Here is a 16,939-nt window from a genome sequence, read left to right on the forward strand (position 1 = left end):
CCGGGGAGTCTATGCAGCAGCGGCGGCGACGACGACGACGGATGCAAAAGCCAAAGACTTTCTATGGAGTAAAGAAAAGCAGCCGCACACACTGCTGGGGGGCCCGCATGGCCAGCAAACAGCCAAAAAGGCACATGCTTCCAGTTCTTTTTCCGGCACCAGGCTTCGTCTGCTTATTTGCATAGGAACCGCCCACTTTTTCTCTGCTAGCCGACTCGTCCGGGCTGCCATGAAACTCAGGCAGCAAGCATGCAAGCAGCCAGTGGCTGGGCTTTTCAGTTCAGGTCATTTCAGCCAGCCAGCCATTGTGACAAGAAGCCAGCAAGTCAAGGCATTTGCTGCTTGCTGCTTGCTGCTTGCTGCTGCAGTGTTTGCTATGCAGGCTATTTGGATACAGCTTCAACAGGAGTTTCTTAGGCATCTGCTCGTTCGGACTGAATTAGGCTAGGCAGCAGGCGGCACTCCTGCTCCATGCGAGGAGGAGCTGAAAAGAAAAGAAAGTAAGAAGCCACGCAAAAGAGCAAACAAGACACAGCAAAAAGAAGGAGGCTTTATTTTGTCGTCATTTCATCTTCTTCTTTCTTTGCAAAAGAAAGAGCCAAAAATGCATGTTTGTTTTTTTTCTGTCAGACAGTCATTTGTTTCTATTTTTTGATACAAGCCAAATATCCCCAAAGGGAAGTGCACCGGTCCTGGAGGTACTGCAATACCAGGTCAATGCGTGGAGTGGACAGAGCAAGCTCTTCTTCCATCTCCCTGTTCTAAAAATCCATTTAATATATGGTCCCCAGATAGGGGACGTATCAGATATTAAACTGATAAGAACAGATACTACACTTGATCTTAGCCAAAAGGCCGAGAAGCGATAACCAGAAATGGGCCCCCGCCTGAGCGCCGCCCGACGGCCAGGGGCGCTACGCTTTAGGGAGAAGGGCAGAGGGAGCCGCTGGCTGCCCGCTCGCCTCCTCCCCCAGCAGGCCTGCCTCCAGTCCCTCCGCTCCTCCCGACACAGCCCCGGGGAGTCTATGCAGCAGCGGCGGCGACGACGACGACGGATGCAAAAGCCAAAGACTTTCTATGGAGTAAAGAAAAGCAGCCGCACACACTGCTGGGGGGCCCGCATGGCCAGCAAACAGCCAAAAAGGCACATGCTTCCAGTTCTTTTTCCGGCACCAGGCTTCGTCTGCTTATTTGCATAGGAACCGCCCACTTTTTCTCTGCTAGCCGACTCGTCCGGGCTGCCATGAAACTCAGGCAGCAAGCATGCAAGCAGCCAGTGGCTGGGCTTTTCAGTTCAGGTCATTTCAGCCAGCCAGCCATTGTGACAAGAAGCCAGCAAGTCAAGGCATTTGCTGCTTGCTGCTTGCTGCTTGCTGCTGCAGTGTTTGCTATGCAGGCTATTTGGATACAGCTTCAACAGGAGTTTCTTAGGCATCTGCTCGTTCGGACTGAATTAGGCTAGGCAGCAGGCGGCACTCCTGCTCCATGCGAGGAGGAGCTGAAAAGAAAAGAAAGTAAGAAGCCACGCAAAAGAGCAAACAAGACACAGCAAAAAGAAGGAGGCTTTATTTTGTCGTCATTTCATCTTCTTCTTTCTTTGCAAAAGAAAGAGCCAAAAATGCATGTTTGTTTTTTTTCTGTCAGACAGTCATTTGTTTCTATTTTTTGATACAAGCCAAATATCCCCAAAGGGAAGTGCACCGGTCCTGGAGGTACTGCAATACCAGGTCAATGCGTGGAGTGGACAGAGCAAGCTCTTCTTCCATCTCCCTGTTCTAAAAATCCATTTAATATATGGTCCCCAGATAGGGGACGTATCAGATATTAAACTGATAAGAACAGATACTACACTTGATCTTAGCCAAAAGGCCGAGAAGCGATAACCAGAAATGGGCCCCCGCCTGAGCGCCGCCCGACGGCCAGGGGCGCTACGCTTTAGGGAGAAGGGCAGAGGGAGCCGCTGGCTGCCCGCTCGCCTCCTCCCCCAGCAGGCCTGCCTCCAGTCCCTCCGCTCCTCCCGACACAGCCCCGGGGAGTCTATGCAGCAGCGGCGGCGACGACGACGACGGATGCAAAAGCCAAAGACTTTCTATGGAGTAAAGAAAAGCAGCCGCACACACTGCTGGGGGGCCCGCATGGCCAGCAAACAGCCAAAAAGGCACATGCTTCCAGTTCTTTTTCCGGCACCAGGCTTCGTCTGCTTATTTGCATAGGAACCGCCCACTTTTTCTCTGCTAGCCGACTCGTCCGGGCTGCCATGAAACTCAGGCAGCAAGCATGCAAGCAGCCAGTGGCTGGGCTTTTCAGTTCAGGTCATTTCAGCCAGCCAGCCATTGTGACAAGAAGCCAGCAAGTCAAGGCATTTGCTGCTTGCTGCTTGCTGCTTGCTGCTGCAGTGTTTGCTATGCAGGCTATTTGGATACAGCTTCAACAGGAGTTTCTTAGGCATCTGCTCGTTCGGACTGAATTAGGCTAGGCAGCAGGCGGCACTCCTGCTCCATGCGAGGAGGAGCTGAAAAGAAAAGAAAGTAAGAAGCCACGCAAAAGAGCAAACAAGACACAGCAAAAAGAAGGAGGCTTTATTTTGTCGTCATTTCATCTTCTTCTTTCTTTGCAAAAGAAAGAGCCAAAAATGCATGTTTGTTTTTTTTCTGTCAGACAGTCATTTGTTTCTATTTTTTGATACAAGCCAAATATCCCCAAAGGGAAGTGCACCGGTCCTGGAGGTACTGCAATACCAGGTCAATGCGTGGAGTGGACAGAGCAAGCTCTTCTTCCATCTCCCTGTTCTAAAAATCCATTTAATATATGGTCCCCAGATAGGGGACGTATCAGATATTAAACTGATAAGAACAGATACTACATTTTTTTTTTTTTTAAATGTTTATTCACATTTCAAAATATTTACAAACAGTAAATAAGAAAACATTTCAACAAATAAATCATTGTTACTTCACACAATCAAACATTCTAAAAACTAACAGAAAATCCCTATTTCTTAATTTCCGAAAACATTACCATCAGTAAATAAAATACCTTTCCATCAGCCTGAATTTACAATCGTAAACCTCCCCCACACAATCTTTTCAAAAAAACCTTTCACATTATTTACAGTAAATAGCAATTTTTCCACATAATACATTCCACATTTACAAGACCATTACATTTTGTACATACATAAAAATCAAATTTCCAATTTAAACATTTCCACCACTGTTAAACACACATTTCATAATTTCCCTTTACCTCCTTTGTCTACTACTTTGCTCTTCTTTTATCTAAAAACTCCCTTCTATTCTTCTTTTCTGCCTCAAGCTCCTCTGGCGACATTTTTTGCTTCAGGTCTAATAACCTCTCTAACTCCCTTACTCTTTGGTCTATCCCCCCATAAGGGCTTGTATCCTGTATCATTTTATACCATACTTCTACCTCTCCTACTTTCTCCTCTACCTCCTTTTTTTTTTTTTCTAAAAATTCCTGTTTTTTTTCCATTTCCCAATTTGTTTTGAAAACCTCTTCCACTTTTTCCCCACTCAATCCACTAACCATCACTTTCTCTTTTTCCCCAACTATCTGACTACATATTTCTACAATTTTCTTCTGTTCTACCATCATTTTCCCCTCCATTTTCCTTGCTACCTCCTGTTTTGAAAAAACTTTTGAGGATCCCCCTGTCTCCATAGCTTCCATCTTACTAGAACTTTCTTCCTCGCTTTCGCTCCTACTTGTCCCCCCAACTTTCCTTAGTTTCACCTCTTTGCCTTGATCCATCTGCTCTTCTTCCTCACTACAACTATCCGAATCATTTTCACTACTTTCTTCCATGTCTTCCATTTCTTTCTCTAATATTCTTTCACAGTTTTCTAATTCCTTATTTATAGCATGCTCTGCAGCTTTTGCTTTTTCTCTGCTTTTCTCCGAAGTATCCTTTCCTACTATTTCTTTCTTCTCTTTTATCCATTTATCCAAGTGCCTGTTGTACTTTCCTTTCCATCTTTTAACACAATCCTCATAGGTCCATTTTTTCCCTATCGCTCTTTGTCTTCCCTGCTCTTCTCTTTCTTCTATACTCACACCACTTCCGATTTTTTTATTTTTCCCTTTTCCTCTGCTTACACTTTCAAAAGAGGTACTTACCTCCCCCCCTTTCTCATTTGTACTTGTTCCTATTACTTCCTGACTTTGCGTTTTGAATATGGCAGGATAACCTATCAAGTCATCCGAGGCTGCTTTCACTACACATCCCTCTCTCCTTGGGCCCACTTTCTCCTCTTTTCCTTCTTCTAGAACCTCTTCCTTTGCCTCTTTCCCTTCTCTTGCCTTATTTTCTGAGTTTAAAGGTTTTTCCTCCATACTTGCTACTTCTATTTCTTTCTGTTCTTTCCCTAAGTCCCCCACCACCTCTTGTATTTTCTCTAGAACTTTATACGTTCCTTCTTCCTGCCTGTCTTCCAGGGTCTCTTCCACCACTGTCACTTCTGTAAGCTTCACGAAATCTTGTACTTCCTCCTCACTAATTTCCTCAGTTTCTCCTAGTATATATTCCTCCTCTTCTCCTTTAAAATCTGCTCTACCCTCCTTTACCTCCACCCACTGCAAACCTTCTGTTTTCAATTCCTCATATTTCTCTTTAGTAATATTTTTCCTTTGACTCATTAATTTTTCCAAACTCTGTATCATTTGTTGCTCTGAACTCCCTTTATGTTGCTTCCTAAATATTTTAACCCAAAACTCTACTTCCCCTACTGCCTTATCAAATTCCTCCATTTTTTTTGTTAGATCTTTTCCATATTTTTTCACTACCCTCTCTACCTTTTCTCTAGGCCCCACTCTCTCCTCCTCCCCTTGGCCTTCCTTCACATCTCTACTGTCCACTTCTTGTTTACGCTTTTGGGGTTTTTTCCCCCCAATTGTAATCTCCATCCCCTCCTCCTGCTGTTCTACCCCAACATTCCTTCCCTCACTCTGTGTGTCTTGAACCTCCATACTATCTGCCCAATTTTGCTCAGACATGCTCAGAGACTCTGCCACCCCATTCCCCATCAAGATCTGGCCACCTTCACCCCCCTCTCCCTTTCCCCCAACAAAGCTTTGGGCAATATTGTCCAAAAGAAAATCTTCCTCTTTTTTCTCCAGGTCCTCTCCCTCTTGGCTTGCCACATCCGTGTCCTCCCCTCCTGCAGCTTGAGCATAGCTCCTTTTCTTGCACTGTCGTGCCAAATGTCCTCTTACCCCACACACATCACATTTCTTTGGGATCTTACAATAGGCCGCCGTATGGCCTTCCTCGCCGCAATTGCGACACACCATCTCAGTCTTTTCACACTTTTCTCTTGTGTGTCCATAACGAAAACATTTCCTACAATAAGTAGGTTGTCCTGGGTAGAAAAGAAAACCCCTGTTTCCGGCAATACTAAAGCTGGCCGGAGGGTGCATCACTCCCCCCACCCCCGTCGAGTCTGCTTTGAACCGCACCCAATACCGTCTCTTACCATTGTACATTTTATAAGGGTTATACAACTCTTCTCCCCCTCTCACTTCCATGCAGTACCTCTTTAAAAAAAGAAAAATATCTTCTTTCCGTGCATAGGGGTTATACATATGCACCACAACTGGTCTCATCTCCAGCATAAAACTTGGTCCCAAGCTGATTCCACGCATGTTCTCATCCAAAGCCATCTCTTTGCACCTTTCGTAGGCACACAGGCAATCCGCATCTTCAAAAAGGGTCAGATCGTAGATCCCTTGTTTCTGGAAATCCTGCAGACACATCACTTTTGTTGCTGCCAAACCGATCACTCCATTCAGAATCGTCTCCACGAAAAACGTCAGGCTGACTCGCTGTCTCTCCGCCTCTGCTACCAGGAACCGAAGCGTATTCCTCATATGAGCTCCAGACGCCATTGTCTCAGCTCTCCTTGTCCGCTCTCAAGCTCGGGTGCGGCGCCCCCACAGCAGCAAGGGACTTAAGCCCTTTCGGGCGATGTCCCAAGGCCAAGGCGCCGGCCCCTTACTCTCCGTCTCGTGCTCGCCCTCCGAATCGCACAGGATGTTGTACCTCCCCAATAGCTACAATACGGCTTAAGACCCCAGAGGGGCCGATGCCGCAAGGCCGAGGAAGCACTATCCCTGCTGGCCCTCTGACTTCGACACTTGGTCTTAGCCAAAAGGCCGAGAAGCGATAACCAGAAATGGGCCCCCGCCTGAGCGCCGCCCGACGGCCAGGGGCGCTACGCTTTAGGGAGAAGGGCAGAGGGAGCCGCTGGCTGCCCGCTCGCCTCCTCCCCCAGCAGGCCTGCCTCCAGTCCCTCCGCTCCTCCCGACACAGCCCCGGGGAGTCTATGCAGCAGCGGCGGCGACGACGACGACGGATGCAAAAGCCAAAGACTTTCTATGGAGTAAAGAAAAGCAGCCGCACACACTGCTGGGGGGCCCGCATGGCCAGCAAACAGCCAAAAAGGCACATGCTTCCAGTTCTTTTTCCGGCACCAGGCTTCGTCTGCTTATTTGCATAGGAACCGCCCACTTTTTCTCTGCTAGCCGACTCGTCCGGGCTGCCATGAAACTCAGGCAGCAAGCATGCAAGCAGCCAGTGGCTGGGCTTTTCAGTTCAGGTCATTTCAGCCAGCCAGCCATTGTGACAAGAAGCCAGCAAGTCAAGGCATTTGCTGCTTGCTGCTTGCTGCTTGCTGCTGCAGTGTTTGCTATGCAGGCTATTTGGATACAGCTTCAACAGGAGTTTCTTAGGCATCTGCTCGTTCGGACTGAATTAGGCTAGGCAGCAGGCGGCACTCCTGCTCCATGCGAGGAGGAGCTGAAAAGAAAAGAAAGTAAGAAGCCACGCAAAAGAGCAAACAAGACACAGCAAAAAGAAGGAGGCTTTATTTTGTCGTCATTTCATCTTCTTCTTTCTTTGCAAAAGAAAGAGCCAAAAATGCATGTTTGTTTTTTTTCTGTCAGACAGTCATTTGTTTCTATTTTTTGATACAAGCCAAATATCCCCAAAGGGAAGTGCACCGGTCCTGGAGGTACTGCAATACCAGGTCAATGCGTGGAGTGGACAGAGCAAGCTCTTCTTCCATCTCCCTGTTCTAAAAATCCATTTAATATATGGTCCCCAGATAGGGGACGTATCAGATATTAAACTGATAAGAACAGATACTACACTTGATCTTAGCCAAAAGGCCGAGAAGCGATAACCAGAAATGGGCCCCCGCCTGAGCGCCGCCCGACGGCCAGGGGCGCTACGCTTTAGGGAGAAGGGCAGAGGGAGCCGCTGGCTGCCCGCTCGCCTCCTCCCCCAGCAGGCCTGCCTCCAGTCCCTCCGCTCCTCCCGACACAGCCCCGGGGAGTCTATGCAGCAGCGGCGGCGACGACGACGACGGATGCAAAAGCCAAAGACTTTCTATGGAGTAAAGAAAAGCAGCCGCACACACTGCTGGGGGGCCCGCATGGCCAGCAAACAGCCAAAAAGGCACATGCTTCCAGTTCTTTTTCCGGCACCAGGCTTCGTCTGCTTATTTGCATAGGAACCGCCCACTTTTTCTCTGCTAGCCGACTCGTCCGGGCTGCCATGAAACTCAGGCAGCAAGCATGCAAGCAGCCAGTGGCTGGGCTTTTCAGTTCAGGTCATTTCAGCCAGCCAGCCATTGTGACAAGAAGCCAGCAAGTCAAGGCATTTGCTGCTTGCTGCTTGCTGCTTGCTGCTGCAGTGTTTGCTATGCAGGCTATTTGGATACAGCTTCAACAGGAGTTTCTTAGGCATCTGCTCGTTCGGACTGAATTAGGCTAGGCAGCAGGCGGCACTCCTGCTCCATGCGAGGAGGAGCTGAAAAGAAAAGAAAGTAAGAAGCCACGCAAAAGAGCAAACAAGACACAGCAAAAAGAAGGAGGCTTTATTTTGTCGTCATTTCATCTTCTTCTTTCTTTGCAAAAGAAAGAGCCAAAAATGCATGTTTGTTTTTTTTCTGTCAGACAGTCATTTGTTTCTATTTTTTGATACAAGCCAAATATCCCCAAAGGGAAGTGCACCGGTCCTGGAGGTACTGCAATACCAGGTCAATGCGTGGAGTGGACAGAGCAAGCTCTTCTTCCATCTCCCTGTTCTAAAAATCCATTTAATATATGGTCCCCAGATAGGGGACGTATCAGATATTAAACTGATAAGAACAGATTTTTTTTTTGTTTTAAATTGTTTATTTACTTTCTCATGTTTTACAACACATCAGATAAGAAAAAACTTTTCAACAAAATAATATGTTTTACAAAAAAAACCAACCACATTATTCATTACAACAAACTCTATTGCAACCCTTTGCTAACATTTACTTACTTTACACAAAAAAAATGTCAAAATATTTTCTTTATCACTCCAAACAACTTCTGGCCTATACCTATTCACCTCAAATAACTAATATTTTTCCTTACATAAGCCTCAATAAATTTTTTCTTTAAACCAATTATGGCTTTCTTTAATTGCTTGTCATTACAAATAAAACTCCACGAGTCTGCATTCTCTGCTCCCCACTGGAATACTTTTTCTATTCTCTCCACCTTTCCCCTTCCCTCTTCCTTTTCCCTTGCCTCCTCCTCCTCAGACATACCCTCTTCTTCTTCCTCTCCCCCTTCCATTTCCTCCCCCTCTACCTCCACAGACCCACTCTCTTCCTCCTCCACAGACACACTCTCTTCCTCCTCCTCCTCCCCCAACACACCCTCTTCCTCTGACCCCAACTCACTCTCCTTCCCACTATCCTGTCCACAGTTCTCGAACTCCCTTTCCTCCTCCTGAACACTAATTTCTTCCTCCCCCACACTGTCCCCTTTTCCTTCATCTTTATCTACCCCCACACCTAAAGAATCCTTCTCTATTCTTTGCTGACTCTGTTCTATCTTCATTTTTTCAGATCTTCTTTCCTTATCCTCTTCTCTAACTTTCGCCACATTTTCCACCATCCCACCCCTTTCTTTCACATGATCACAATTTTTCCCATCTCCCAAGTCTTTTTGTGTCCTTGTATCTTCTTTCTTGGGGCACTTGCGTGCCAAATGTCCCGGCTCTGCACAAAAGTCACATCTTTTACTCTCACAGCACTTGGCTGCCATATGTCCTTTTTTCCCACAGTTCCAACAACACACATCAAATGACTGTCCTGGAAAGTTCAAAACCCCCTTATTCCTGCCAATGCAGAAACTTGCAGGAGGGTGTAGCATTCCTCTGTCACCGTCTGGGTCCAATCTGAAGCGGACCCAGAACTTCCTTCTCCCATTAAACAGTCCATACTTGTTTTTCATTTCTGCTCCTCCTCTAACTGTTTCACAAAAGCGGGCCAAAAAGTTCTCAATGTCCTCTTTCATGACATAAACATTGAACATCTGTACAATCACCGCATTCTCCTGCTGTAGAAATCTCGGTATCACTTTGATTCCTCTCATCCTTGGGGTACCTGCTGCCACAACACATCGGTCGTATACCACTTGACATTCCCGCTCGTCTTTCAGCGTCAAGTCAAAGATTCCCATCTTCAAAAACTCCTGCAGGCAAAAGATTCGTTCAGGATCCACTTCCAACACCTCAAAAAGGATTTCCTCCACGAGGTATTCCACACCTCCACTGCTTCGTCTGCACTCATCCAGCTGAAATCGAATGCAGTTCCTCTCGTTTGCGTAGTCCGCCATCTTTATCCTCGTCCTCGTCTCTCCAACACCAACTCAAGATCTGGTGCGGCGCCCTAATAGCAGCAGGTGGGTTTAGCCAGTCACGGCGATCCCACCAGGCAAAGGCACCGGCCCATCACTCTCTTGCTTGCTTGTCCGCCTCTGTCCAAACCGGCCGTCCAGGATCAGGTGCGGCGCCCCTAAAGCAGCATGAGGGTTTAGTTCCTGGGGAACGATCCCTCAAGGCCAAGGCGCCGGCCCCTCTCCTTCTCTCTCTCCTGATCGCCTCCCGTGCTCGAGTTAGCGTGACTCCCTCATAGCAGCATGGGTCTTAAGCTCCCCAGGAAGCGATGACCCAAGGCCAAGGAGTCACAGACTCAGCGCAACCTCTCAGCCCAGACACTTGATCTGAGCCAAAAGGCCGAGAAGCGATAACCAGAAATGGGCCCCCGCCTGAGCGCCGCCCGACGGCCAGGGGCGCTACGCTTTAGGGAGAAGGGCAGAGGGAGCCGCTGGCTGCCCGCTCGCCTCCTCCCCCAGCAGGCCTGCCTCCAGTCCCTCCGCTCCTCCCGACACAGCCCCGGGGAGTCTATGCAGCAGCGGCGGCGACGACGACGACGGATGCAAAAGCCAAAGACTTTCTATGGAGTAAAGAAAAGCAGCCGCACACACTGCTGGGGGGCCCGCATGGCCAGCAAACAGCCAAAAAGGCACATGCTTCCAGTTCTTTTTCCGGCACCAGGCTTCGTCTGCTTATTTGCATAGGAACCGCCCACTTTTTCTCTGCTAGCCGACTCGTCCGGGCTGCCATGAAACTCAGGCAGCAAGCATGCAAGCAGCCAGTGGCTGGGCTTTTCAGTTCAGGTCATTTCAGCCAGCCAGCCATTGTGACAAGAAGCCAGCAAGTCAAGGCATTTGCTGCTTGCTGCTTGCTGCTTGCTGCTGCAGTGTTTGCTATGCAGGCTATTTGGATACAGCTTCAACAGGAGTTTCTTAGGCATCTGCTCGTTCGGACTGAATTAGGCTAGGCAGCAGGCGGCACTCCTGCTCCATGCGAGGAGGAGCTGAAAAGAAAAGAAAGTAAGAAGCCACGCAAAAGAGCAAACAAGACACAGCAAAAAGAAGGAGGCTTTATTTTGTCGTCATTTCATCTTCTTCTTTCTTTGCAAAAGAAAGAGCCAAAAATGCATGTTTGTTTTTTTTCTGTCAGACAGTCATTTGTTTCTATTTTTTGATACAAGCCAAATATCCCCAAAGGGAAGTGCACCGGTCCTGGAGGTACTGCAATACCAGGTCAATGCGTGGAGTGGACAGAGCAAGCTCTTCTTCCATCTCCCTGTTCTAAAAATCCATTTAATATATGGTCCCCAGATAGGGGACGTATCAGATATTAAACTGATAAGAACAGATACTACACTTGATCTTAGCCAAAAGGCCGAGAAGCGATAACCAGAAATGGGCCCCCGCCTGAGCGCCGCCCGACGGCCAGGGGCGCTACGCTTTAGGGAGAAGGGCAGAGGGAGCCGCTGGCTGCCCGCTCGCCTCCTCCCCCAGCAGGCCTGCCTCCAGTCCCTCCGCTCCTCCCGACACAGCCCCGGGGAGTCTATGCAGCAGCGGCGGCGACGACGACGACGGATGCAAAAGCCAAAGACTTTCTATGGAGTAAAGAAAAGCAGCCGCACACACTGCTGGGGGGCCCGCATGGCCAGCAAACAGCCAAAAAGGCACATGCTTCCAGTTCTTTTTCCGGCACCAGGCTTCGTCTGCTTATTTGCATAGGAACCGCCCACTTTTTCTCTGCTAGCCGACTCGTCCGGGCTGCCATGAAACTCAGGCAGCAAGCATGCAAGCAGCCAGTGGCTGGGCTTTTCAGTTCAGGTCATTTCAGCCAGCCAGCCATTGTGACAAGAAGCCAGCAAGTCAAGGCATTTGCTGCTTGCTGCTTGCTGCTTGCTGCTGCAGTGTTTGCTATGCAGGCTATTTGGATACAGCTTCAACAGGAGTTTCTTAGGCATCTGCTCGTTCGGACTGAATTAGGCTAGGCAGCAGGCGGCACTCCTGCTCCATGCGAGGAGGAGCTGAAAAGAAAAGAAAGTAAGAAGCCACGCAAAAGAGCAAACAAGACACAGCAAAAAGAAGGAGGCTTTATTTTGTCGTCATTTCATCTTCTTCTTTCTTTGCAAAAGAAAGAGCCAAAAATGCATGTTTGTTTTTTTTCTGTCAGACAGTCATTTGTTTCTATTTTTTGATACAAGCCAAATATCCCCAAAGGGAAGTGCACCGGTCCTGGAGGTACTGCAATACCAGGTCAATGCGTGGAGTGGACAGAGCAAGCTCTTCTTCCATCTCCCTGTTCTAAAAATCCATTTAATATATGGTCCCCAGATAGGGGACGTATCAGATATTAAACTGATAAGAACAGATACTACACTTGATCTTAGCCAAAAGGCCGAGAAGCGATAACCAGAAATGGGCCCCCGCCTGAGCGCCGCCCGACGGCCAGGGGCGCTACGCTTTAGGGAGAAGGGCAGAGGGAGCCGCTGGCTGCCCGCTCGCCTCCTCCCCCAGCAGGCCTGCCTCCAGTCCCTCCGCTCCTCCCGACACAGCCCCGGGGAGTCTATGCAGCAGCGGCGGCGACGACGACGACGGATGCAAAAGCCAAAGACTTTCTATGGAGTAAAGAAAAGCAGCCGCACACACTGCTGGGGGGCCCGCATGGCCAGCAAACAGCCAAAAAGGCACATGCTTCCAGTTCTTTTTCCGGCACCAGGCTTCGTCTGCTTATTTGCATAGGAACCGCCCACTTTTTCTCTGCTAGCCGACTCGTCCGGGCTGCCATGAAACTCAGGCAGCAAGCATGCAAGCAGCCAGTGGCTGGGCTTTTCAGTTCAGGTCATTTCAGCCAGCCAGCCATTGTGACAAGAAGCCAGCAAGTCAAGGCATTTGCTGCTTGCTGCTTGCTGCTTGCTGCTGCAGTGTTTGCTATGCAGGCTATTTGGATACAGCTTCAACAGGAGTTTCTTAGGCATCTGCTCGTTCGGACTGAATTAGGCTAGGCAGCAGGCGGCACTCCTGCTCCATGCGAGGAGGAGCTGAAAAGAAAAGAAAGTAAGAAGCCACGCAAAAGAGCAAACAAGACACAGCAAAAAGAAGGAGGCTTTATTTTGTCGTCATTTCATCTTCTTCTTTCTTTGCAAAAGAAAGAGCCAAAAATGCATGTTTGTTTTTTTTCTGTCAGACAGTCATTTGTTTCTATTTTTTGATACAAGCCAAATATCCCCAAAGGGAAGTGCACCGGTCCTGGAGGTACTGCAATACCAGGTCAATGCGTGGAGTGGACAGAGCAAGCTCTTCTTCCATCTCCCTGTTCTAAAAATCCATTTAATATATGGTCCCCAGATAGGGGACGTATCAGATATTAAACTGATAAGAACAGATACTACACTTGATCTTAGCCAAAAGGCCGAGAAGCGATAACCAGAAATGGGCCCCCGCCTGAGCGCCGCCCGACGGCCAGGGGCGCTACGCTTTAGGGAGAAGGGCAGAGGGAGCCGCTGGCTGCCCGCTCGCCTCCTCCCCCAGCAGGCCTGCCTCCAGTCCCTCCGCTCCTCCCGACACAGCCCCGGGGAGTCTATGCAGCAGCGGCGGCGACGACGACGACGGATGCAAAAGCCAAAGACTTTCTATGGAGTAAAGAAAAGCAGCCGCACACACTGCTGGGGGGCCCGCATGGCCAGCAAACAGCCAAAAAGGCACATGCTTCCAGTTCTTTTTCCGGCACCAGGCTTCGTCTGCTTATTTGCATAGGAACCGCCCACTTTTTCTCTGCTAGCCGACTCGTCCGGGCTGCCATGAAACTCAGGCAGCAAGCATGCAAGCAGCCAGTGGCTGGGCTTTTCAGTTCAGGTCATTTCAGCCAGCCAGCCATTGTGACAAGAAGCCAGCAAGTCAAGGCATTTGCTGCTTGCTGCTTGCTGCTTGCTGCTGCAGTGTTTGCTATGCAGGCTATTTGGATACAGCTTCAACAGGAGTTTCTTAGGCATCTGCTCGTTCGGACTGAATTAGGCTAGGCAGCAGGCGGCACTCCTGCTCCATGCGAGGAGGAGCTGAAAAGAAAAGAAAGTAAGAAGCCACGCAAAAGAGCAAACAAGACACAGCAAAAAGAAGGAGGCTTTATTTTGTCGTCATTTCATCTTCTTCTTTCTTTGCAAAAGAAAGAGCCAAAAATGCATGTTTGTTTTTTTTCTGTCAGACAGTCATTTGTTTCTATTTTTTGATACAAGCCAAATATCCCCAAAGGGAAGTGCACCGGTCCTGGAGGTACTGCAATACCAGGTCAATGCGTGGAGTGGACAGAGCAAGCTCTTCTTCCATCTCCCTGTTCTAAAAATCCATTTAATATATGGTCCCCAGATAGGGGACGTATCAGATATTAAACTGATAAGAACAGATACTACACTTGATCTTAGCCAAAAGGCCGAGAAGCGATAACCAGAAATGGGCCCCCGCCTGAGCGCCGCCCGACGGCCAGGGGCGCTACGCTTTAGGGAGAAGGGCAGAGGGAGCCGCTGGCTGCCCGCTCGCCTCCTCCCCCAGCAGGCCTGCCTCCAGTCCCTCCGCTCCTCCCGACACAGCCCCGGGGAGTCTATGCAGCAGCGGCGGCGACGACGACGACGGATGCAAAAGCCAAAGACTTTCTATGGAGTAAAGAAAAGCAGCCGCACACACTGCTGGGGGGCCCGCATGGCCAGCAAACAGCCAAAAAGGCACATGCTTCCAGTTCTTTTTCCGGCACCAGGCTTCGTCTGCTTATTTGCATAGGAACCGCCCACTTTTTCTCTGCTAGCCGACTCGTCCGGGCTGCCATGAAACTCAGGCAGCAAGCATGCAAGCAGCCAGTGGCTGGGCTTTTCAGTTCAGGTCATTTCAGCCAGCCAGCCATTGTGACAAGAAGCCAGCAAGTCAAGGCATTTGCTGCTTGCTGCTTGCTGCTTGCTGCTGCAGTGTTTGCTATGCAGGCTATTTGGATACAGCTTCAACAGGAGTTTCTTAGGCATCTGCTCGTTCGGACTGAATTAGGCTAGGCAGCAGGCGGCACTCCTGCTCCATGCGAGGAGGAGCTGAAAAGAAAAGAAAGTAAGAAGCCACGCAAAAGAGCAAACAAGACACAGCAAAAAGAAGGAGGCTTTATTTTGTCGTCATTTCATCTTCTTCTTTCTTTGCAAAAGAAAGAGCCAAAAATGCATGTTTGTTTTTTTTCTGTCAGACAGTCATTTGTTTCTATTTTTTGATACAAGCCAAATATCCCCAAAGGGAAGTGCACCGGTCCTGGAGGTACTGCAATACCAGGTCAATGCGTGGAGTGGACAGAGCAAGCTCTTCTTCCATCTCCCTGTTCTAAAAATCCATTTAATATATGGTCCCCAGATAGGGGACGTATCAGATATTAAACTGATAAGAACAGATACTACACTTGATCTTAGCCAAAAGGCCGAGAAGCGATAACCAGAAATGGGCCCCCGCCTGAGCGCCGCCCGACGGCCAGGGGCGCTACGCTTTAGGGAGAAGGGCAGAGGGAGCCGCTGGCTGCCCGCTCGCCTCCTCCCCCAGCAGGCCTGCCTCCAGTCCCTCCGCTCCTCCCGACACAGCCCCGGGGAGTCTATGCAGCAGCGGCGGCGACGACGACGACGGATGCAAAAGCCAAAGACTTTCTATGGAGTAAAGAAAAGCAGCCGCACACACTGCTGGGGGGCCCGCATGGCCAGCAAACAGCCAAAAAGGCACATGCTTCCAGTTCTTTTTCCGGCACCAGGCTTCGTCTGCTTATTTGCATAGGAACCGCCCACTTTTTCTCTGCTAGCCGACTCGTCCGGGCTGCCATGAAACTCAGGCAGCAAGCATGCAAGCAGCCAGTGGCTGGGCTTTTCAGTTCAGGTCATTTCAGCCAGCCAGCCATTGTGACAAGAAGCCAGCAAGTCAAGGCATTTGCTGCTTGCTGCTTGCTGCTTGCTGCTGCAGTGTTTGCTATGCAGGCTATTTGGATACAGCTTCAACAGGAGTTTCTTAGGCATCTGCTCGTTCGGACTGAATTAGGCTAGGCAGCAGGCGGCACTCCTGCTCCATGCGAGGAGGAGCTGAAAAGAAAAGAAAGTAAGAAGCCACGCAAAAGAGCAAACAAGACACAGCAAAAAGAAGGAGGCTTTATTTTGTCGTCATTTCATCTTCTTCTTTCTTTGCAAAAGAAAGAGCCAAAAATGCATGTTTGTTTTTTTTCTGTCAGACAGTCATTTGTTTCTATTTTTTGATACAAGCCAAATATCCCCAAAGGGAAGTGCACCGGTCCTGGAGGTACTGCAATACCAGGTCAATGCGTGGAGTGGACAGAGCAAGCTCTTCTTCCATCTCCCTGTTCTAAAAATCCATTTAATATATGGTCCCCAGATAGGGGACGTATCAGATATTAAACTGATAAGAACAGATACTACACTTGATCTTAGCCAAAAGGCCGAGAAGCGATAACCAGAAATGGGCCCCCGCCTGAGCGCCGCCCGACGGCCAGGGGCGCTACGCTTTAGGGAGAAGGGCAGAGGGAGCCGCTGGCTGCCCGCTCGCCTCCTCCCCCAGCAGGCCTGCCTCCAGTCCCTCCGCTCCTCCCGACACAGCCCCGGGGAGTCTATGCAGCAGCGGCGGCGACGACGACGACGGATGCAAAAGCCAAAGACTTTCTATGGAGTAAAGAAAAGCAGCCGCACACACTGCTGGGGGGCCCGCATGGCCAGCAAACAGCCAAAAAGGCACATGCTTCCAGTTCTTTTTCCGGCACCAGGCTTCGTCTGCTTATTTGCATAGGAACCGCCCACTTTTTCTCTGCTAGCCGACTCGTCCGGGCTGCCATGAAACTCAGGCAGCAAGCATGCAAGCAGCCAGTGGCTGGGCTTTTCAGTTCAGGTCATTTCAGCCAGCCAGCCATTGTGACAAGAAGCCAGCAAGTCAAGGCATTTGCTGCTTGCTGCTTGCTGCTTGCTGCTGCAGTGTTTGCTATGCAGGCTATTTGGATACAGCTTCAACAGGAGTTTCTTAGGCATCTGCTCGTTCGGACTGAATTAGGCTAGGCAGCAGGCGGCACTCCTGCTCCATGCGAGGAGGAGCTGAAAAGAAAAGAAAGTAAGAAGCCACGCAAAAGAGCAAACAAGACACAGCAAAAAGAAGGAGGCTTTATTTTGTCGTCATTTCATCTTCTTCTTTCTTTGCAAAAGAAAGAGCCAAAAATGCATGTTTGTTT

General features: G+C 49.3%; 10 non-coding genes and 1 pseudogene across 10 annotated transcripts; all 11 read right to left on the reverse strand.

Moving 5' to 3' along the window:
• Nucleotides 1-676: 676 nt before the first annotated feature.
• LOC142476361 (U2 spliceosomal RNA) lies at nucleotides 677-867 on the reverse strand. Its single transcript, XR_012791612.1, has one exon. It is a non-coding gene; the product is annotated as a U2 spliceosomal RNA (small nuclear RNA).
• Nucleotides 868-1,690: 823 nt separating this feature from the next.
• Nucleotides 1,691-1,881, reverse strand: LOC142476362 (U2 spliceosomal RNA). Its single transcript, XR_012791613.1, has one exon. It is a non-coding gene; the product is annotated as a U2 spliceosomal RNA (small nuclear RNA).
• Nucleotides 1,882-2,704: 823 nt separating this feature from the next.
• Nucleotides 2,705-2,888, reverse strand: LOC142476343 (U2 spliceosomal RNA). The gene has a single exon (XR_012791595.1). It is a non-coding gene; the product is annotated as a U2 spliceosomal RNA (small nuclear RNA).
• A 4,118-nt stretch (nucleotides 2,889-7,006) lies between these two features.
• Nucleotides 7,007-7,197, reverse strand: LOC142476363 (U2 spliceosomal RNA). The gene has a single exon (XR_012791614.1). It is a non-coding gene; the product is annotated as a U2 spliceosomal RNA (small nuclear RNA).
• Nucleotides 7,198-8,020: 823 nt separating this feature from the next.
• LOC142476345 (U2 spliceosomal RNA) lies at nucleotides 8,021-8,195 on the reverse strand (annotated as a pseudogene).
• Nucleotides 8,196-10,913: 2,718 nt separating this feature from the next.
• Nucleotides 10,914-11,104, reverse strand: LOC142476365 (U2 spliceosomal RNA). The gene has a single exon (XR_012791615.1). It is a non-coding gene; the product is annotated as a U2 spliceosomal RNA (small nuclear RNA).
• Nucleotides 11,105-11,927: 823 nt separating this feature from the next.
• LOC142476366 (U2 spliceosomal RNA) lies at nucleotides 11,928-12,118 on the reverse strand. Its single transcript, XR_012791616.1, has one exon. It is a non-coding gene; the product is annotated as a U2 spliceosomal RNA (small nuclear RNA).
• An 823-nt stretch (nucleotides 12,119-12,941) lies between these two features.
• LOC142476367 (U2 spliceosomal RNA) lies at nucleotides 12,942-13,132 on the reverse strand. Its single transcript, XR_012791617.1, has one exon. It is a non-coding gene; the product is annotated as a U2 spliceosomal RNA (small nuclear RNA).
• An 823-nt stretch (nucleotides 13,133-13,955) lies between these two features.
• Nucleotides 13,956-14,146, reverse strand: LOC142476369 (U2 spliceosomal RNA). Its single transcript, XR_012791620.1, has one exon. It is a non-coding gene; the product is annotated as a U2 spliceosomal RNA (small nuclear RNA).
• Nucleotides 14,147-14,969: 823 nt separating this feature from the next.
• On the reverse strand, nucleotides 14,970-15,160 carry LOC142476370 (U2 spliceosomal RNA). Its single transcript, XR_012791621.1, has one exon. It is a non-coding gene; the product is annotated as a U2 spliceosomal RNA (small nuclear RNA).
• An 823-nt stretch (nucleotides 15,161-15,983) lies between these two features.
• LOC142476371 (U2 spliceosomal RNA) lies at nucleotides 15,984-16,174 on the reverse strand. Its single transcript, XR_012791622.1, has one exon. It is a non-coding gene; the product is annotated as a U2 spliceosomal RNA (small nuclear RNA).
• Between the last annotated feature and the right edge of the window lie 765 nt (nucleotides 16,175-16,939).

Source organism: Ascaphus truei, unplaced genomic scaffold, assembly GCF_040206685.1.
Source record: "Ascaphus truei isolate aAscTru1 unplaced genomic scaffold, aAscTru1.hap1 HAP1_SCAFFOLD_1573, whole genome shotgun sequence".
Classification (NCBI taxonomy): Eukaryota; Metazoa; Chordata; class Amphibia; order Anura; family Ascaphidae; genus Ascaphus; species Ascaphus truei.